This window comes from Stenella coeruleoalba (genome assembly GCF_951394435.1).
Source record: "Stenella coeruleoalba genome assembly, chromosome: X".
NCBI lineage: Eukaryota > Metazoa > Chordata > Mammalia > Artiodactyla > Delphinidae > Stenella > Stenella coeruleoalba.
Genome location: NC_137152.1, coordinates 90610775 through 90628768, shown reverse-complemented (window position 1 = coordinate 90628768; position 17994 = coordinate 90610775). Strand labels below are relative to the sequence as shown.

The 17994-nt window shown below is 41.7% G+C and overlaps 1 protein-coding gene across 5 annotated transcripts in view; it reads left to right on the top strand.

Annotated features, from left to right (window-relative positions):
• Positions 1 to 17994, top strand: part of DCX (doublecortin) — a 218908-nt gene that overhangs the window by 47957 nt on the left and 152957 nt on the right. For 3 of the 5 annotated variants that reach the window (XM_079910825.1, XM_079910824.1, XM_079910822.1), the window contains exon 1: positions 8629 to 9146. The exons of the other annotated variants lie outside the window; for them this stretch is intronic. The gene's annotated coding sequence lies outside the window, so the exon portion shown is untranslated. Of the gene's footprint in view, positions 1 to 8628; positions 9147 to 17994 lie in introns of those variants that run through there. 5 annotated transcript variants of the gene reach the window in all.

The following is a 17994-nucleotide window of genomic DNA, read 5'->3' as shown; positions in this document are numbered from 1 at the left end:
CTAGTCCAAAAATGGGAAAAATCCAAATGTCCATCCACTGATGAATGGGTAAACGAGATGAGTATACCCACTTCATTCAATAGAATATTATTCAGCAATAAAAAAGTATGAAATACAGATAGATGCTACAACATGGACAAACCTTGAAAACACTATGCTAAGTGAAAGAAGCCAGTCCCAAAGGAATGTGTATTATATGATTTCATTTATATGAAATGTCCAGAACAGGCAAATTCACAGACACAAAAAGTAGATTTGTGGTTCCCAAGGGCTGGCAGGTTTGTGGGAGAAGGGGGAGTGACTGCTAACGAGTATGGAGTTTCTTTTCAGGGTAATGAAACTCTGAAATTAGATAGTGGTGATGGTTGCATGACACTGTGAATATATTTTAAAACACTGAATTTTATACTTTAAAAGGGTGATTTTTGTGCTACATAAATTATACCTTAATAAAGCTGTTATTAAGGAAGTGACTTGTCCAAAGTCACAGAGCTAATGCATAACAGAGCTGAGACTTTAATTCAGCACAGTTCTCTTCTAACCTATACTTTGAATCTTCATTGGTTACTCAAAAAAGACAACTTTTGTTATGGCCTTCCTCTGATCAAAATCCTCTGGGGGCCTTCTCATCAAATAGAAACTCCTTATCATAACATTCAGCTTTGTTTTACCTTGCAATCTTCACTTCTACTAATAATTCATTCCTTAAACATTAACTGAATCCCTACTATGGACACCTCCACTTACTAGGACTGAGGATAGGAAGTTTGGGTACCTGTCCTCAAGGATTTAAAGTAGTAGTTGGGATGATAACCCCCACTCAGATAACTACAATACAGGCTACAATTAGTGTTGTGGTAACTCAGAAAATGGAGAGAACTTTTGGCTAGTGTTCAAGTGTGTTTGTAGGTGAAGCGGGTAGTAGAAGGGAAGACTTTTGTTGAGGAAGTAGCAGTTGAGTTGGGCCTTTACAAGGAAAAGACTCACCACCCAGCGTAGACAAAGGTAGTAGAATCCAGGGCAGGTTTGGGAAAAAGCAAGTAGTCTGGTTAGCTGGGAATAGAGTGGATAGAAAGAGAAGTGGTGTGAGAGAGGATGAGAAATAAAATGGAGCCAGATCATGGAAGACCTTGATTGCCAACATAAGGTAGTTGGGCTATGCTAGGATGTGGTGTGGAGTGAAAAGACCATGGTCTTTGGACACAAACCTGAGTTCAAATCTTGGCTGCATCACTGATCAGGCTGGTGACTTTGAGTAAATTATTTTTCCTAATTTTCAAAATTGGAATAAGGATATCTACCTCATCTTGGTTGTGAAAACTAAATGTAGTAAGTAGCTCTTAGGTGTTAGGAGAACCATTGGTAGATTTGGGCAGAAGGATAGAGGAGGTGATTAAAGCTATGCTTTAGGAAGGTTCATCCATCAGAAAAGGGAAGAGGGAGGAGGTAGGTAATGAAAGAAGCCAGGAGGCTGCCTCTGTACAGTTCAAGTGAGAGATCACATAATCTGATTCCAAAACTACAGCTGTCAACTACACTGATGAGATCTCAAACAAAGATGGTGATAACCAAAGACCTTCCAGAAGTGGAATCAACAAGATGTTTGACTGATGAGGAAAAAAGGTGTCAAAGAGGACTCTGTGCTTTTGAACTTAGCTGAATAGGAATTTTATTGCAATTGACAGAGCCCGGAAGGTCAGGTAGCAGAACAGGTTTGGCACAGTGCTGGATGAGCTAAATTTTGGACTTCTGTGAGGAAATAGTAATTTTATGGAGACTGAGGGAGAATAAGAGATTTGGAAGTCATGGAGGGGACTGGAGATGCTAAAGCAGTTTAGGGAGCTGTTGAGTTGGGGGCATAACAAAGCCTAAAAGGCACTGGAGCCCTGCCTGGGAAAGGTGCCAAAAAGAAGGTGGGTGTTTTTCAGAAACAATTTGGCATATTTCAAAATTTGCCTGAAGCAGGCCAGAACTATTCCCAAGAGAGGAGCAAGGGATGTAGAATTCTCTTCCTCTTTCTTGTCCTCTTTACTTCTATGTTACATGGCCCCAGCAACTAATATAGAATAAGAATATAGCGTTGTCAACAAACACATGAAAGAATGCTCAACATCATTAATCATTACAGAAATGCAAATCAAAACTACAATGAGATATCATCTCACACCGGTCAGAATGGCCATCATCAAAAAAAATCCAGAAACAATAAATGCTGGAGAGGGTGTGGAGAAAAGGGAACCCTCTTGCACTGTTGGTGGGAATGTAAATTGATACAGCCACTATGGAAAACAGTATGGAGGTTCCTTAAAAAACTACAAATAGAACTACCATATGACCCAGCAATCCCACTACTGGGCATATACCCTGAGAAAACCACAATTCGAAAAGAGTCATGTACCACCATGTTCATTGCAGCTCTATTTACAATAGCCAGGACATGGAAGCAACCTAAGTGTCCATCAACAGATGAATGGATAAAGAAGATGTGGCACATATATACAATGGAATATTACTCAGCCATAAAAAGAAACGAAATTGAGTTATTTGTAGTGAGGTGGATGGGTCTAGAGTCTGTCATACAGAGTGAAGTAAGTCAGAAAGAGAAAGACAAATACCGTATGCTAACACATATATATGGAATTTAAGAAAAAAAATGTCATGAAGAACCTAGGGGTAAGGCAGGAATAAAGACACAGACCTACTAGAGAATGGACTTGAGGATATGGGGAGGGGGAAGGGTAAGCTGTGACAAAGTGAGAGAGTGGCATGGACATATATACACTACCACACGTAAGGTAGATAGCTAGTGGGAAGCAGCCGCATAGCACAGGGAGATCAGCTCGGTGCTTTGTGACCACCTAGAGGGGCGGGATATGGAGGGTGGGAGGGAGGGAGACGTTAAAGGGAAGTGATATGGGGACATATGTATATGTATAACTGATTCACTTTGTTATAAAGCAGAACCTAACATGCCATTGTAAAGCAATTATACTCCAATAAAGATGTTAAAAAAAAAAGAATATAGCATTCCAACTACTACTATAGTATTATAATTCAGGTACACTGGAGGATTAATAGGTTTCTTAATGGGATGGCTGAAAACCTGAGAATTAATGTATAACATTAATTAATGTATAACATTAATTCTATAGGAAAAAATGTGTTTTGAGTTCCAAGCCATTAAACCTGTGGAATACATTTCATTTGTATGCTGGGGACTGCCTGTATCAAAGTCATAGTTAAAATCCTGTTCCACTGCATTCAGCCCTTCTAGAAAGCTAGATGGTATTTAAAGCATATAGGAAAAAAATCTGTTCTCCATGTGGAGGCTCCAGTATCAGTTTAATCAGATGGTTGGCTGCTAGTCCATCTGCTCTTGATTAAGGGCCCTGGTCATCCACAGCTCTTGAAGGGATCATGCCAATTCACTTAAAACAGGAGGCCTGGACTTCCCTGGTGGCGCAGTGGTTGAGAGTCCGCCTGCCGATGCAGGGGACACGGGTTCGTGCCCCGGTCCGGGAAGATCCCACATGCCGGGAAGCGGCTGGGCCCGTGAGCCATGGCCGCTGGGCCTGCGCGTCCGGAGCCTGTGCTCCGCAACGGGAGAGGCCACAGCACTGAGAGGCCCGCGTACCGCAAAACAACAACAACAACAACAACAAAAAGAACAGGAGGCCTGTGGGTCAATGATTGCCTCTCTTACCCTGGGCCTCTAGCTACTGCCTTCTCCTAGGAGAAGTCAGTTGATAGAAGGCTGCGTTGGTTTAGCTGCCGTTCTGCAGGCCTGGGAACATACTGGGCATTTAGTGCCCATTCAGGACTCCTCTGTACCCTGATGAAGGAAATGCCTTTGTAGTGTCCTCTTACTGGCAACCCACAGTTTTCTGTAGTCCTGCCTTGTCAGTTAGCCACCTGGCAAGTGCCTCTGGTCTCTCCATGCCCTTCCTCCTGAACATTAGGTTTTGTGCACCTGAGGAGCTAACTGACAATTAACTGGCGATGGGAATCACACTAATGCTGGAGAAGGAAGCAACATTAGTCCCCATGCGGCTGAACCAGGGCCTTACTCTTGTACAGCAGCCATTCTCCTTCTGATGGAGGTGAGTCAGAAGAGAAATACAGGATGTATAGTATTTCTCAGAAACATTAAAGTGACTCATTCTGTCCAGAGGTACCTGTATCTGGTTTGCATTTTCTTCTGCTAGTTCCACATTCCAAAAGACATTTCTGGGGAGGCAAAATAGTGCCAGACTGGGTTGACTATAGGTATGGAAGTTTCAAGGGCAACAGTAGAAATCACACTAAACTTATAATGCTATCGTATTTAAGAAGAAGACAGATACCAACTGATAAGAATCATTGGGACTTTTTGAGATTCCTGTGTTTTAGAGGCAGTAAACAAGAAATGTATGGACCAGACCAAAGCCCAGCTCCAAGCAGAATCCATTGCTCTTTCCTCCATCAATCCAGAGTAATTTGCAGCATTGAATTATAGTTATTATGTACCTACATATTCTGTAACCAGTCTCTTCTAGATTATGATTTTGATACTTCATTCAATAATTCTTCCTGAATTACCAGCATCAATTACAGGTATGAGCACAAAAAGGTACTCAGTTCTGTTCAACAGTATACCTACCATATGTTACCTACTCTACTGCACATTGAGGGATGAACTAAACATTATCCCTGTCCTCAGGATGCTTAATGTGTAGTGGCAGATGTAGAAATAAAACCAGATTTTAATATAATATGTTACAAACACACATTAGGTGACACAGGTACACATTGGAGGTGCACTTAGCCCAACCTGGGGATTCAAGAAAGATTGCCTGAAGGAGCTGACACATGAACTAACCTTGAAGGCATGCTTAGGATTAGGGCGGGGGGGAAAGATGAGAGAAGACTTATAGGCAGAGCGAACAATGTAGTCAATGGTATTAAGCATCATGACGTGTGCAAGTAACTAGAAGCAGTCTGAATTACTAAAGTATACAGTTCCAGGCATGGAGTCGAAAGATGGGGCTTAGAAGGTCTGTTAAAGAATTAGAGCTTTATCCTATAGTTGTGGGGAAGATATTTAAGAATTGAAAGCCATGGATTACTCATTTGTTATTCAGAGTCTACATATGAATTTGATAGAAAATTATCCAGAGATCTCATCTGAAAGACAGATTATAGGTATCAGGAAATCAAATATATTTAGACACACACACACACACACACACTCACACACAATACTGCTTTTTAAAAAGATCAGGAATGTGGTCAGAGATTTATGTATAAGGACATTGATATAGCATTATGTATAAATGGTGAGAAATTAGAAACCATTTAAATGCCCAGTGGTCGGGGAATCATTAAGTGAGCCAAGGTACATCCATAAGGTGGAGAATTATGCTGCTATTAAAAAGTCATATTTTGGAAGAGTGGATAATGATATGGAAAATGCCCATGAAATACAACCTTAACAGAGCAACAAATATAGCATGATCCCAATTTCAGGAAACACACACACAAAGGAAACCTTAACTCTTGGGGCTAGATGGTAAGATTACAAGAGATCATTTTTCCTTATTTTTAATTCTTCTACGTTGCTTTTACGTTTTCTACTGTGGACATGTATTCTATAAAAATAGCACTAAATATCATTTGAACATCAGTGATATAAATAGCAGAAATGGGGAGAAGTGCCCTTTAGACTCACCTTTTCTCATCTTTTCTGAATTTTCTTTTTTTGTTGTTGTTGGTCATATTCATTCAATCCATGAGAGACAAAGATGATTTGGAGAGGCTTTTATGAAGATTATCAGAGTAAATTAAAGGGCTGGAGCATAGAGCTTGTTAGGGATGTTTAAATGAACAAGCACCATGGGGGAGAAAATCCACAGTGATGGAATATGACCAGTTAGCAACTGGAAGATACTCAATGGGAAGACTGAAGACTAAAGAACAGAAGATTAAATTGCAGCTGGAGGGATTTAAGATAGAGATATTGCAAACACTACTGGTAGTACAAATTGTTAAACCCTGAAGCAAGAAATGATTAGATACTCAGCTATGTGGGGTGATTTTAGTTCTAGATTTATTTAAAGGTAAGGGGATAGATGAAATGGCCTCATGCAATCTTTTTCAGCCAACAAAATCCTATCATTTCATGTTTGAACAGGATATAAAGAACGATGGCAGCATCTTTTTAAAGGGAGAATGGACAATTAGAAGTGAATGGGAGCTGGGAGCCATTTATATTTTCATCCCTATCTTCTGCCATGTCCACTGGTAGGAGGCTTGGATATAATCAGGGCACAATCAAGTATTATCTGTTATCAGCATGTAATGATGACAAATGGAGATTTTTTTGCCATAGTGCGGTGAATAATTTTCCAGTTTCTTTTCAGAGTAGTGCTTTACTAGCTCTTAAAATATACCATCTCCAAGGACTTCTAAGTGACAGATCCTTCAAACGTGAATCTTGGAGCTGGAGCCCTGGGAGGTTGGCTCAGGCCCAGGGACCCATTTAGCTGATGCTGTGTTCTGAAATCACCCTGATTGTGATGCGGAGCTTCTGAGTGCCAAGTCTTATGCACTCAATGACTTGACTCTGAAAAGTTAACAGGAACCCAGGAAGCCTGTTGCAGCACTGTGAACTATTGCTGTTGTTCAGCTAGGGAATTGTTACTGTGAGTTACGGGTCTCTATGCCCCAGACAAAAACACTGAGCCCAAAGGGAGTGCTGATCTTTGAGCAGGGGAAAAGGGCAAGTACCCCAAAAGCACTTGAGGATAAGAGCCCTCCTAGGTGTAACGTCAGGAGAAGTGAGAAAGTCCCCCTTACTTCTGAGGGATTTCTGGTAAAGACTAATAGGTACCTGAAATCCCTGTAACATGAAAAAGGGCATTCTTTAATTCTACAATCAGAGCTAAGATTGCTCCATAAACACTCTTGGGAGAAGGAATAGGGTGATGGCGTAACTCAGCCACAGAGGTGAATGTGCAGGCAGGGGGCTCTACTGAGTAAGTACCTGAGATAGAGGCTATACTCTCTCTTCAGTGATGGGGGCTCAACTTAGAAGCAGGGAGAGGCACTGGAGGGTCTGATGGACCTATCCCCCTTCCAACCTTGGCCCCAGGGCAGCATATCAGAATCTGAGTGCACGTGTTTATGTACATGGGAGCACCTGTATGAATGCACATGGGTACAGGCTCATTATATTTAAAGACTGTGAAGAAATATTAACAAACACTTGCTGAGCTCCCAAGTATGCCAGACCCTGTACACATATTCTTTCAGCCAGTCCTTACAAAGTAGTTAGTATTCCCATAGTCAAAAAACCAAGTCAGAGAGAGGAAATTGCTTGTTCAAAGTTTTCAAAAGTAGTGGAGTCTGGAAATAAAACCAGGTTGTGGCCTAGGTTTCCAACTTAGATTTACAACATCTCCAAATGAGATAATAGAATTGCAATCCAGTTTGTGTGTGTGTGTGTGTGTGTGTGTGTGTGTGTGTGTGTTAAAAGTGTTAATTTATGTAACATAATCATTTAGAATAGTAGACACTTTTGGTGACTTCTGTCATATCTGTTGTCTTTATTATACCAAGAGCCTCAGTAAAATGGAACTGGACTGAAGCTCCCTGGACCTCTGAGAGACCCTGTCTCTGCTGCTTTAGAGTAATCACCACCTGGTCAATAAATGATCTCTCTAGAGCATATACCCGATCTTGTCATTCACTTATTTAAGCTCCTTCAGTGGTTTCCAGTTTTGTTCCATTTAAGGGCTAAATTCTTAGCTTTGTCTTTAATAACCTGTCCCCACCTGAGCTGCCTGATCACATCTGCTACTTCCCGCTGAAGAGCCCTGCCGAACTTCTGATTGGCTGTTTACCGAATATGTCATGTTCTTTAGTAGCTCCATGATCTGACACTTTGGTCCCTCTGTCAGGAATCACTCTTCCTACTTTTCCATCTGGATAACTGCAACTCCTCTTCTAGAATAGTTGTTTAAAGTGCCAGGATAGAGTAGGCATAGGGATGTGGGATTCAGTTTAAGGGCAGCAATATAAGGTTTAACTACGTATAGTGAAAACTACACTTGAAAATGTACTAAACCACCCCAAAGTATATTATACGAGGTTTTGTTTATACAACCTTGTACATAAATATGTATGTGAAAAGTATGTGTCATTAAACACTAGAATCACATTCAGAGCAATACGATAAAATGTGAAAGCTCTGAGAAGTGGGGAACTCAGATCCCATGAGGGAATCACAAATGCATGTCTGTCTTCTCACGATCACCCAAATCTGGGACTCACTGAGTCTTCCTGGTAGCCTGAATTATTAAAATTGTTCCTTTGTTTCCTCTCCCTCTCTCCCCACTGTACATACATCCTGTAATGCTCTCTCACTATAGCCAAATATTCTGTGAATCTTTTCCTGACTCCCCTAGGCAGTATCAGCCTCAGAGAATTCTATTCATGACTCTACTATAGCACCTATCAGGTCTTGTCATAATTATTTAAGTATCTGTTCTCCCAAGTAGACTGTGAACACCTCCAGAGTATGACCCAGATCGTCTTTGTTACTGTATCCGTAGCACCTAGGACAGTTCTTACCAAAGATAGGACCAGTGCTTCTCAATGTATATTCCATGGATCAGCATCTGAATTACCTAGAGCACCCTTAAAATGCAAATTCATGAAAGAGAGATAACAATTTTAATTTAATTTTTATTTAAGGTTCTGATTCAGCACTTCTTGGGTTGGATCCAGGAATCCCTAATCTTGAGGCACTGCCCAGGTGATAATGATACAAATGTAGATGTGGCCTCTTTTCTGATGCCTTCCCCATCTACTTCCCTGTCCCCCATAGACATGACCTCTCCTGTCGCTGTAGGGATGGGAAAGCATTAGAACTGAGATGCAGGGGAGTGTTGCTGGCACTGGAAGGGGATAACTGGGAAGGAGTTGCAAAGATGGCTTGAAGTTTGCCGAGAGGTTTTGCACCCAAGTCTGTGCACTTGCATTGAGGTTGTTACAAAAGTTGTAAAGCAGCAAGAGTAATCATTTTGGTTGACTCCTCATGACTCATTCTATCCCTTTTCCATTGAATTACAGCCAGGCAAGTTGGGAAACGGACCTCAGCTCAAGGGGTAAGTCTGATTGGTCTGAGGATAAATCCATCCCTTTTGCCAGGTATGGTTCAGACACACAAGCTGCCTAAAATTCAGGTAAAGGTTTATTGGAGTCTTTTGGAAAACTTGCTTTTATCCTTGCTTTTAAGAGATAGACTCTTCTCTTAGTTGTGAACAAAAACGGACATGTGGCTCCGATTGCTGTTGACAAATTTCTCATGACTGCGAGGAGAATCTAGCCTTAGATTGTGGCTGACCTCTGGGTAACAGAGTACAGTGATGGAAAGAATCTGGCTCTTTGGTGACATCTTTTTAAAAAATTGTGGTAAAATACTCAAAACATAAAATTTACCATCTTAACCATTTTGAAGTGTACAGTTCAGTGGCGTTAAGTACATTCACAGTATTGTACAATCATCACCACCATCCATCTCCACAACTTTCACATCTTCCTCAACTGAAAATCTGTACCCATTAAAAACTGACTCCCCAGTTTTCCCTCCCTCCAGCCCCTGGCAGCCACCGTTCTACTCTCTGTCTCTGTGAATTTGACTACTCTAGGAACATCATATAAGAGGAATCATAACACTTAGCATAATGTCCTCAAGGTTCATCCATGTTGTAGCATGTGTAAAAATTTCCTTTTTCTTTTAATGCAGAATATTCCATTGTATGTAGGTACCACATTTTGTTTATCCATTCATCTGTCTATGGACAGTTGGGTTGTTTCCACTTTCTGGCTATTGTGAATAATGTACTTATGAACACAAGTGTACAAATATCTGTTTAAGTCCTTGCTTTCAATTCTTTTGGGTATACACCCAAAAGTGGAATTACTGGATCATTCTATGTTTAATTTTTTGAGGTGTTGCTATACTGTTTTCCACAGCAACTGCACCATTTTACGTTCCCACCAGCAATGCACAATATTTCCAGTTTCTCCACATCCTTGCCAATGCTGGTCATTTTGTGTTTTGTTACTGTTGCTGTTTTTTCTTTTTAACAATGGTCATCCTAATGGATGTGGAATGGTATCTCACTGTGGTTTTGATTTACGTTTCCCTAATGACGCGTGATGTTGAGCACTTTTTCATGTGCTTATTGGCCATTTATATATCTTCTTTGGATAAATGTCTATTCGAGTCCTTTGCCTTAATCAGGTATTTGGGTTTTTATTATTGAGTTGTACTTGATGACACTTTTAAACTGCTGAATCAACGAAGTCTGAAGCCTGCTCTGACTTTGTACTCCCAGTTATGTAATCTAGTAAACTACCTGTGGTAGACCGAATAATGGCCCATCAAAGATATCCACGCTCCGATCCCTGAAATCTGTGAATATGTTCCCTTACATGGCAAAAGGTACTTTGCAGATGTGATTAAGTTAAGGATCTTAAAATGGGAAGATTATCCTGGATTATCAGGGTGAGCCCAATGTAATCACAAGGGTCCTTATGAGAGGGAGGCAGCAAGGTCAGAGCCAGAGAAGGAGATGTAACAACGGAAACAAAGGTCAGAGTGATGTGGGACCATGAGCCTCTAGAAGCTGAAAAAAAGGAGACCCATTTCAGACTTCTGATCTCCAGAACTGTAAGATACTAAATTTGTGTTGTTTTAAGCCTCTAAGTTTGTGGTAATTAGTTACAGCAGCAATGGGAAACCGATACACTACCTTACTGTTTAAGTCAGAGCAGGCTTCAGGGTTGGTTGATTTGGCAGATTAAAAGTGTCACTAAATATATCTCAACAATAAGAAAACAAACCACCTGATCAGAAAAGAGGCAAAGTTGTTGTGTTATTTACAACCAAGAGCATCTTAGTTGATACACCAAATAAACATACAGTAAAATAGCCAAGTCCAGACTCAGTGAATTCTAACTACCTAGCAACCATGTTTAGGGAATTTGATAATGGGCAGTCATTGCATGGCAGGGGACTGATTAGGAAAAGAAATTCTGATGTACATTATGGTTAGAGAAAACTGAACTCGCGCTCAAATGTTTGATTAATGAATGAATAAGGTTATTTTTGTTTAATTTGATCACTGGTGTTTATAATTTCCTCCCTGGTTTAATGATTCCGTGGTACTGACCTGTAGGGCTGTGTATTCCTCACAGACGCTGGCTTGGCATGTGGGTTTGCTGGTGAATATGCATAGGAGTTGATTGTTGCCCCAGAGGCTTGTCTTATAAACTCAGACTCTTGAAAAGTCTATCTTGCCTCCCTCCGGGACCTTTTCCTTCCCTGTTATTTGTTGTTAAATCACTGGGCTGAGCTAAGTACCCAGACAACAGATCTTTCTCATCAGGTCCCAGAGGAAAGAGACCTAGTCCCCTCGCCTTGGACCCCAAGTCCCCAAATCACTAATGAAGCATACAGTGTGTAAGCTCCCTAGGCCCAGGTCCTGCTTCCAACTTGAATGGGCAGAAGTTATTGCCTTAAAGCAAATGAACCAAAACCAAAACCAAAAAAACAAATAGGCTTGTTTCCCTTCCTTTCCTGATGTCTAGAGTTCATGTTAATACTGGGTTTCCTGTCTTCGCTCTCAGATGAGAGTATGGGGAATTACAGAGCAGTGCTGAATAGATCATTAAAGACCCTGCAGATTACTGTTAAGGGAGAAGACCACTTTCTGGAAAACATGTAAGCGATCCTTGTGCCTAGAAGTGAAGCTGTTTCCTGTAATAAAATTTTCCATTAATCAGGTATCTGTCTCCCTATGGTGAGCTCCAAACAACTGAAGATATAATCATTTTTCTTCCTAGGCTAGCTAATGATCTAAGTTGGGGATTTTCAGACACTTGGCTTTTCCCCAGTCTCCTCATGTTGCTGGATTTGGGGACTTTTCATAGCACGTCAGCAGCCCCACTAGAACTAAAATATCATCTTTGAAAACTGTCATTCACATTTCAAGAATCATAAGAAATTGTGTATTTCCGTGAAAACAGGTCTCCACTGAACTGCTTGACTCCAAGCTTCAAGGCTCAAGAGGTAGACTAGCTTGTGCAGGTAGAGATCTGCCACATCTCATGTCCTTCACAAATTAACTTCAGGTGCAGAACTTAACTTTCAGCTTGTGCTTTAGAGGCAGATAGGCTTGGGTCCAAGTCTTGGCTCTCTCCCAGTACTAGCTGGACATCATTTTGAGGTTTGTTTAACCACTCCAAACCTCAGTTGCATTATGCGTGAGATGGGGATAATAGTATTTACCTCACAGGGCTGTTGTGAGCGTTAAAGGGGATCACATGTGTACAAATGCTTAGTAAATGTTAAGGGAACTGGAAAATGTTTGTTGAGGCTATTTGGGGGCTAAGTTCCTGCCCTATGATTCTCTAGACTTAGCTGATAAAATCATAATTCCTGACTGGAACCTTACAATAAACTCTTGATAATCATCTCTGAAATTGCAGCTTAAATTCTACAAAGAGAGAGCACAAATCTTGCTCTATGGTATTTCACCATCTCATTTTTGTTGTTGTTGTTCTGCTAATTGTGACTTAAGATAGAATATTTTAAGGAGCAAGCAGCTTCTCTGCAGCAAAGTAAATATTACATCTAACAGGTATCAGGTTGCTGTTTAATGTAGGGAATCACTAATCCCATTGGCCAATTTAGTCAAACAGACATTCCATTCCAATTGTGTCACCTCTCACCCAGTGATCCCCAAGGGCCAACTCGACCTGGCTGGCTGAACAGGTCGCCCTTTCTTCTCCCACCACTTCATGTGTTCTGTCATATCACCTTCTTCTCATGGGAATATTAAGTCTCGAGGGGAATATGAATCTGTCCATGCTTGAACTATAGACTATAGAAATTAAGGTCAAAGTCTGTTCCATTCCACTTCCAGGGTGGTACATTAGTATCAGTTTCCTAATCTAAAAGAGGTATGTGGGGTCATCTAAATGATCAACACAACCTCTAAGGGTACCTAATGTACACCTCAGAAATGACATTGAGTGGAAAAGGAATTGGCCTTATCATCACCCAACAGGAGGGTACAATGGACCTTAAATCAGTATTAGATCTCAGCACCTGTGCCTTTCTAGCATCACTTCTCAACTCGGTAGTTAGAAAGGAATGCATATACATATATGTGGTTCAGGTGAATCAAAAGAATAGCAAAGAGGACTTCCCTGGTGGCGCAGTGGTTAAGAATCCCCCTGCCAATGCAGGGGACCTGGGTTCGAGCCCTGGTCCGGGAAGATCCCATATGTCGCAGAGCAGCTAAGCCCATGTGCCACAACTACTGAGCCTGCGCTCTAGAGCCCACTAGCCACAACTACTGAGCCCACGTGCCACAACTACTGAAGCCCGCATGCCTAGAGCCCAGGCTCCGCAACAAGAGAAGCCACCGCAACGAGAAGCCCATGCACTGCAACGAAGAGTAGCCGCCACTCGCCACAACTAGAGAAAGCCCGCGCACAGCAACGAAGACCCAACGCAGCCAAATAAATAAATAAATAAACTTTTAAAAAGGAATAGCAAAGAGAGAAACCCATAAAACCCTCCTATTTGGGATATTGTTTTGGCTGTGTGTAACAGAAACCCAAGTTGACAATGGCTTAAACAAATAAAAGTGTATTTCTCACATTACAGTCTGGAGGTAGGCAGTGCAGGCTGCACGTCTGCATGGCAGTTCTGCTGCGTGAGGTTTCCAGGTATCTAGACTCCTACCATCCTGTGGCTCACCAATCCTAGGGTATTTCCCTTGTCCACCTGGCTCAAAATGGCTCTCCACGACGTCCAAGAACCAAGTAGAAGAAGGAGGAGATGCCCTCTTCCTTTAAGAGTTTGAACAGAAGGTTCTTTATATCTCTTCTAGCTGCATCCCATCAGCAGTAGCTTAATCACATGACCACGACTAGCAGCAGGTAAGCCTGGGGAATGTACTCTTAAGCTTAGTGGCCACATGCCCAACTAATAATCCTTTACCTTTGGAAGAAAGGGAGAATGGACATAATGGAACAATGAACAGTCTAAAAACTGTTCATGTCGTTTTTAGGAGAAAAGTATCAACCTGCTTGCCTTCTGACCATAAACACACCTAGATAACATTTATAACCACTGAGGCAGGTCTTCATGAGACTCTTCCAGGTGTGAAAGCCTTGAAATCCTTTCATATTGTTTGGTAAGTAGCTACTGCTCTAGAACCTCCACTCACCTCCCTGGCTGGCCCATCCCCTCCTGCCCTGCACTGTACTCCCCGTGATCCAGCAACTAAAGGGTTAAAGCCTAGCTCAGCAAGGGGCTCCAGGGCTAAGCCATTATTCATGCTAATTGGTTACTGAAGACTAATACAAGTGGTAACCTATTTTGACTCTCAACCCTGCACTAGAGACCAAGGGATTCTCCAGCAGGAAGTTAACTCAGGATTTTTCAGTTGCTTGATCATGCACAACAGAGACCTGGTACTAGCAAACATCCCACAGACCTGGTTTGGGCTCACACTGTGTCTTGGTTTCTCTATTTCTAAAATGTGAGAGGCTCCCTCTGTAATTAAGTCAGGAAGTTGGCAAGGAAAGGAAACAGTGATGTCATTAATCAGATGCAAAGATATAACAATTAGAACTGACATTCTGACCCTAGTTACAGGAAAATTTAGGAGAGACCATTCCATAAAGGGGACCGGAGGAGCCTTTGAATGAGGTTTAAAAAGACAAGGTCTGGGCTAGTGCTGGCAAAACGAAGAGACAGTGTCCTGTGTGAAAATATAATGAGAAAGAGAGTAAGGCTAGATGGCGTCTCTAAGCAGCAATACTGGTATCTTAAAAGACAGAATTATAAATGAGCATATTCCCCTCATCCAGGCAGAGAGAGGCTGCTGATTGGCGTCCTCTCGGTTATTTCCCAGAGGAACACCAAACACGCGGTATGTGTGGAGACTCAAAATAATGTCATAAAGCTAATCACCCCCAATGCGCACTTTGCCCCATCAATATTCCGTCTGCCTTCACATTCCCAAGGGAACAACAAGAATCCCAGGCTCAGGCAAGTTCCTTCGCCTCCCTGAGCCTTCACTTTCATCTGTAAAACAAGGATAATTCTCTGTACCTTTCATGGTTGTTGTGAGGTTTAAGTGAAAAAATGCCCCTGTGTATCCTGTGGCCCTGGTAAATGGTAGGTGCTCAGAAATTTTCAGTCTCCTCTTCCTCAGTTCCTGGGCATTTCTAGGTCACTGGTTATTACTAAGAAGAAGAATTTAAGCCCAGCACATACCTCCTAACTGACTTTTCATTCCTAGTCTTTCTAAAAGGCAGCATTGAAATTAGCAGTGTCTGTCCTATAAATCCCAAACCTGGATCCGCCATCTCTGCTCCTTCCCGAGGACTGCAGAGCTCTGTAGACAACCACACCAGCAGGCCCATTGGTGCCGCATGATCTTCAAGTTACCTGAATCCCCAACATGGAACCACTCTTGGATCTGTCCCTCCTTCTCAGCAGTCTTTCATTCTCCATACACTTTCAGCCTTTATTAGTCTCTGCCTCACTGCCAGCCTCTCTTCATCACGGACCTGTTTTCTGTTTTCTGAGTCACTAAGAAAGCAGATACTGCCTACAAGTTTATCCATATCTACACTCCTCCTTTATCTCTTTCCATTCTGATTTTGCAGAAGAGGAGTCCTGCCTCCTGCCCAAAATTAATCATCCCACCTCTGCATGGATTCCGCCCTTTCTACACTCTGAAGACAATGCCCTATCTGTTATTCCTTCCCTCTCTTGTATTTTCAGCCACTCCCTCTCTACCAGTTCCTTCTCATCAGCATTTTAAACATATTCAAATATCTACTATCTTTTAAAAATTGAGATACAGTTGTCAAATAACATTATATTAGTTTCAGGTGTACAACATAATGATTTGATATTTGTATATATTGTGAAATGATCACCACAATAAGTCTAGTTGACACCCATCACAATACACACAGAATTTTTTTTCTTGTAATGAGAACTTTTAAGATCTACTCTCTTAGTAACTTTCAAATAATATGACTATTATTTAACTATAGTCACCATGCTGTACGTTACACCCCCAGGACTTACAACTGGAAGTTTGTACCTTTTGATTCCTTTCACCCATTTGACCCACCCCTGACTCTGGCAACCACCAATCTGTTCTCTGTATCCATGAGCTCAACTTGTGTTTTTTTTGTTTGTTTGGTTGGTTTTTTTTAGATTCCACATAGTGAGATCATATAGTATTTGTCTTTCTCTGACTTATTTCACTTAGCATAATGGACCTTGAGTCATCACAAATGACAAGATTTCCTTTTTTTCTACTTTTTTTTTTTTTGCGGTACGCGGGCCTCTCACTGTTGTGGCCTCTCCCGTTGCGGAGCACAGGCTCCGGACGCGCACGCTCAGCGGCCATGGCTCAAGGGCCCAGCCGCTCCGCGGCATGTGGGATCCTCCCGGACCGGGGCACGAACCCGCGTCCCCTGCATCGGCAGGCGGACTCTCAACCACTGCGCCACCAGGGCAGCCCCTACTATATTTTTTAAAAACTTCACAATTGACATTTTGCTCTGCTCTAGCCCTGGCCTTTTCTTTTCTTTACAGATACAACATCCCTCAGTCACTTTCTCCTGTGCTCCCAGTATTCCACTTTCCAAAGTCACCAATGGCTTCCTTGTGCTTGATCCAAAGGACAATTTTATTTTTTCATTTATTTATTAATTCATTCTTTCTCTGCCTTGTGATAAAGAAAACGAATAGAAAAGTAGATGCTATTATTATCCTCATTTTATTTTTATTTTTTTAACATCTTTATTGGAGTATAATTGCTTTACAATGGTGTGTTAGTTTCAGCTGTATAACAAAGTGAATCAGCTGTACATATACATATATCCCCATATCTCCTCCCTCTTGTGTCTCCCTCCCTCCTGTAGTATAATTGCGTTACAATGGTGTGTTAGTTTCTGCTTTCTAACAAAGTGAATCAGTTATACATATACATATGTCCCCATATCTCTTCCTTCTTGCATCTCCCTCCCTCCCACCCTCCCTATCCCACCCCTCTAGGTGGTCACAAAGCACCGAGCTGATCTCCTTGTGCTCTGCGGCTGCTTCCCACTAGCTATCTATTTTACGTTTGGTAGTGTATATATGTCCATGCCACCATGGATGAAGATATTAAGGCTTAGGAAGGTTAAGAAACTTACCTAGGATCTAGTGGGTATCCAAGGTAACACCAGGATTTGAACCTAGGTCTATCTCCGGGTTTTCCTATACCTCACATAATACTGTTTCTCAGTCTTTATTGCAGGTTCCTCTTCATCAATAGAGTGTCCTAGACTCCAATCCTCATACCTTGGTATCTATCTGTACCCACTGTCTTAGTGATCTATTTCAGTCTCATGACTGTAAATACTGTGGTGCATTATCTACAAAGATAGCCCATAATTCCTTCCATTATTGTATGTGCACATTTTTCCTCCTATGAGAAAGTGAAATCGATCTCTCCTCCTCCTGGAATCTGGGCTGGCCTTGTAACTTGATCCGACCCATACAAAGGGTGAAATTAGAATGTGACAATTCTGGGCCTATAAGAGAACTAGAAGCTTCTGCCAGCTCCCATGTATGAAGCTTATGCTCCTTGAGTAAACGATGAGGTACCACTGGGGGAGAGAAAGGCCACATGGAGGAGAACTAAGGATGCCCCAGATGACAGCAGCAAGGCCCCAGCTGCAGCTGAGCTCCCAGATAATTGCAGCCGTGTGAGTCATGAGAAACCCACAGAATCATGAGAAATAATAATTCATCATTGCTTTAAGCTACTAAATTTTGGGATGTCTTTAAACATGGCAATAGATAACAGAACGAATGCCATCAACATGCTGATGACTCCTAAATTTGTATCTCCAGCTCTA